The sequence below is a fragment of the Littorina saxatilis genome, unplaced genomic scaffold (assembly GCF_037325665.1).
Source record: "Littorina saxatilis isolate snail1 unplaced genomic scaffold, US_GU_Lsax_2.0 scaffold_1370, whole genome shotgun sequence".
NCBI lineage: Eukaryota > Metazoa > Mollusca > Gastropoda > Littorinimorpha > Littorinidae > Littorina > Littorina saxatilis.
This window is the reverse complement of record NW_027129019.1, coordinates 18172-22500: the sequence shown is the minus strand read 5'-3', so window position 1 is coordinate 22500 and position 4329 is coordinate 18172. Positions and strand designations below refer to the sequence as shown.

Genomic DNA, 4329 nt, shown 5'->3' with positions numbered 1-4329 from the left:
ACAAAGTGTAGCTTCCTGGGAACAAAGTGTAGTTTCCTTGGAACAAAGTGTAGCTTTCTGGGAACAAAAAGTAGCTTCCTTGGAACAAAGTGTAGCTTCCTTGGAACAAAGTGTAGCTTTCTGGGAACAAAAAGTAGCTTCAGGGGAACAAAGTGTAGCTTTCTGGGAACAAAGTGTAGCTTCCTTGGAACAAAGTGTAGCTTCCTTGGAACAAAGTGTAGCTTTCTGGGAACAAAAAGTAGCTTCAGGGGAACAAAGTGTAGCTTTCTTGGAACAAAGTGTAGCTTCCTGGGAACAAAGTGTAGCTTTCTGGAAACAAAAAGTAGCTTCAGGGGAACGAAGTGTAGCTTCCTTGGAACAAAGTTTAACTTTTTGGGAACAAAAAGTAGCTTCAGGGGAACAAAGTGTAGCTTTCTTGGAACAAAGTGTAGCTTCTGGGAACAAAGTGTAGCTTCCTGGGAACAAAGTGTAGCTTCTAGGGAACAAAGTGTAGCTTCCTGGGAACAAAGTGTAGCTTCTGGGAACAAAGTGTAGCTTCCTGGGAACAAAGTGTAGCTTCCTGGGAACAAAGTGCAGCAATGTGGTCAGTGCATGTACCGTACCGGAGTGTCAGATCTGCTTCGCGGATAGTTCTGCCCACAGTGTTTTGCGGACCTTGCGCTCAGTTGAAAGTAACCCTTTTCAGGTACAAGTCTGACCCAGGTGTAAGAGTTTGTTTGTCTTCGTAAGAACGAGCGGTACCAATAAAGGATATATTGTCAGGATGGTTTTACTCTCCTGTCCTTCGCGATACACTTTGACGAATGATCAACACGCGTTCTTTGATTTCTTCCAATGTGAAGGACAGGGTGCCGATTCAACTGTTCATCCCTTTGTAAGTCTCGTTCAATCAGTTGAGCTACACTGAAGCTCCGTCCCTTTGTAAGTCTCGTTCAATCAGTTGAGCTGCAGTGAAGCTCCGTCCCTTTGTAAGTCTCGTTCAATCAGTTGAGCTACAGTAAAGCTCCGTCCCTTTGTAAGTCTCGTTCAATCAGTTGAGCTGCAGTGAAGCTCCGTCCCTTTGTAAGTCTCGTTCAATCAGTTGAGCTGCAGTGAAGCTCCGTCCCTTTGTAAGTCTCGTTCAATCAGTTGAGCTGCAGTGAAGCTCCGTCCCTTTGTAAGTCTCGTTCAATCAGTTGAGTTACAGTGAAGCTCCGTCCCTTTGTAAGTCTCGTTCACTCAGTTGAGCTACAGCGAAGCTCCGTCCCTTTGTAAGTCTCGTTCAATCAGTTGAGTTACAGTGAAGCTCCGTCCCTTTGTAAGTCTCGTTCAATCAGTTGAGCTACAGCAAAGCTCTGTCCCTTTGTAAGTCTCGTTCAATCAGTTGAGCTACAGAGAAGCTCCGTCCCTTTGTAAGTCTCGTTCAATCAGTTGAGCTACAGCAAAGCTCCGTCCCTTTGTAAGTCTCGTTCAATCAGTTGAGCTGCAGTGAAGCTCCGTCCCTTTGTAAGTCTGGTTCAATCAGTTGAGCTACAGCGAAGCTCCGTCCCTTTGTAAGTCTCGTTCAATCAGTTGAGCTACAGTGAAGCTCCGTCCCTTTGTAAGTCTGGTTCAATCAGTTGAGCTACAGCGAAGCTCCGTCCCTTTGTAAGTCTCGTTCAATCAGTTGAGCTGCAGTGAAGCTCCGTCCCTTTGTAAGTCTCGTTCAATCAGTTGAGCTACAGCGAAGCTCCGTCCCTTTGTAAGTCTGGTTCAATCAGTTGAGCTACAGCGAAGCTCCGTCCCTTTGTAAGTCTCGTTCAATCAGTTGTCCTGCAGTGAAGCTCCGTCCCTTTGTAAGTCTCGTTCAATCAGTTGAGCTGCAGTAAAGATATGGAAATTATGAGCTTTTCGATAATTGTAAAAAAAACCACAAGTATAAACCTATTGTGGCACTGCAAGCCATGAAGTATTCTGTGTATCTTACATTCTGTATTTACGTGCCTCCTGCAAAACACTCCGACTCCAGGAAATTTGAAGCAGAAGGCATTTAAGTACAGATTGTAGTGGCATCTGCATAGCCTGGGCTCGTATTCTTGAAAAAGCTGCAACATTGTGTCCTTTAAAGTCAAACTGTCGTTTAACTACTGCCCGGTATTTATTTTTACTGCCCAGTAATTATTTATTTTCCCCCGGTATTAATGTGTATCTGGCGGAAGGTCGGCAGCTACCAGAATTGGCTATTTTTAGAATAGGAGATTCCTCATGCTTGCTCCTCTCTACAAACAATATTTGAACAAGATTTATTCTTGAAAAAGCTGCAACTCATATACTAGCCTGTAAAACTGGACTGGAGTGGCAGATCTTAAGAAAACTAATGGCGACAAAACTTCTTCAGACAAGGAAAAGGCGGACGTGCTAAATGAGTTCTTTCAGGGTGTGTTTACCCAAGAAGCAACAGACAATATTCCACCTCCCCCCCACTATGTCTTTGGTAGTGAAGTCCACAACTTAACTTTGAGATCACAGTAGCAAAGGTCAAGAAACTGCTCTCTGGTTTGAAGACAGATAAGGCACAAGGCCCGGATGGTATCAACCCATGTGTCTTGGCTAAAACAGCTGAGTCTTTAGCATATCCGGTAGCAAGACTATTCAGACTGTCGTTGGAGAACAGTGAGATTCCAGAAGACTGGCGACAAGCTTATGTGACACCGGTTTTCAAGAAAGGTAGTCGAACAGAGCCTAGTAACTATCGTCCGGTCAGCTTGACATGCATCTTATGCAAAGCTATGGAAACCCTTGTCAGAGAGGCAGTAAATGATCACCTGAGGTCAAACAATCTCATCTGTGAGAATCAGCATGGGTTTGTGCAAGGGAGGTCATGTGTGACCCATCTTCTTGAGGCATTGGATGATTGGACAAAGATTCTAGATGAAGGAGGCAGTGTTGACATAGCCTACATGGACTTCATGAAGGCATTCGACACTGTTCCACATGCAAGACTGATCGCGACACTGTTCCACATGCAAGACTGATCGCGACACTGTTCCACATGCAAGACTGATCGCGACACTGTTCCACATGCAAGACTGATCGCGACACTGTTCCACATGCAAGACTGATCGCGACACTGTTCCACATGCAAGACTGATCGCGACACTGTTCCACATGCAAGACTGATCGCGACACTGTTCCACATGCAAGACTGATCGCGACACTGTTCCACATGCAAGACTGATCGCGACACTGTTCCACATGCAAGACTGATCGCGACACTGTTCCACATGCAAGACTGATCGCGACACTGTTCCACATGCAAGACTGATCGCGACACTGTTCCACATGCAAGACTGATCGCGACACTGTTCCACATGCAAGACTGATCGCGACACTGTTCCACATGCAAGACTGATCGCAACACTGTTCCACATGCAAGACTGATCGCGACACTGTTCCACATGCAACACTGATCGCGACACTGTTCCACATGCAACACTGATCGCGAAGGTTGAAGCGCATGGAATTCATGGTAACGTCCTTAACTGGATACGCAACTGCTCCCATGGGGTCGCCTTCACGCGGCGGGAGTGTTATCACCAAGCTACAACACCCCTTTATTTCTCTTCTTTTGTCTTATTTCTGCCTTACCAGTCCTTTCACCTATATTTCCTTCCAAGAAAACTCTCCCTACTATTCCCTGCAGTTTTCCAATTCTTTTCTTGTTGTCTTATTTCTACCTGACTGGACCCATCACCTTTATTTCACTTACCAAAAGTCTTCTTTTCCACATCCTTATTTCTCTGCACCCCGCATGTCGTAAGAGGCGACTAACGGATTATGTTTCTCCTTTTACCCTTGTTTAGTGGTTCTTGTATAGAATATGGTCAATGTTTGTAAGGATTTTGGTCAGGCGGTATGTAAGAAATGTTTGGTCCTTTGTGCTGGAAACTTGCATTCTCCCAGTGGGGTCATGTATTGTGCTGCGTTGCAGGCCCCTGGAGCAATTTTTTGATTGGTGCTTTTGTGAACAACAAACACTTAACAAGTGGCTCTATCCCATCTCCCCCCCCTTTCCCCTATCCCATCTCCCCCCTTTCCCTCGTCGCGATATAACCTTCGTGGTTGAAAACGACGTTAAACACCAAATAAAGAAAGAAAGAAAGAAAGAAAGAAAGAAAGAAAGAAAGAAAGAAAGATACGCAACTTTCTAGCGGACAGGCATCAGCAAGTGGTTGTGAACGGTACACATTCAGACAAAGCGCCAGTCACCAGTGGAATCCCCCAGGGAAGTGTATTGGGCCCTCTGCTCTTCACCCTGTACATAAACGACTTGCCTAGCCAAGTCACAAGCTCTGTGAAGCTGTTTGCTGA

General features: G+C 45.5%; 1 protein-coding gene across 1 annotated transcript in view; it reads right to left on the bottom strand.

The window, feature by feature from the left end:
* LOC138957304 (uncharacterized) overlaps positions 1 to 1709 on the bottom strand; it is a 4599-nt gene extending 2890 nt beyond the window's left edge. Inside the window, exon 1 of the mRNA XM_070328437.1 lies at positions 1 to 1709. This exon is cut by the window's left edge and continues 1073 nt beyond it. The gene's annotated coding sequence lies outside the window, so the exon portion shown is untranslated.
* Positions 1710 to 4329: the final 2620 nt, after the last annotated feature.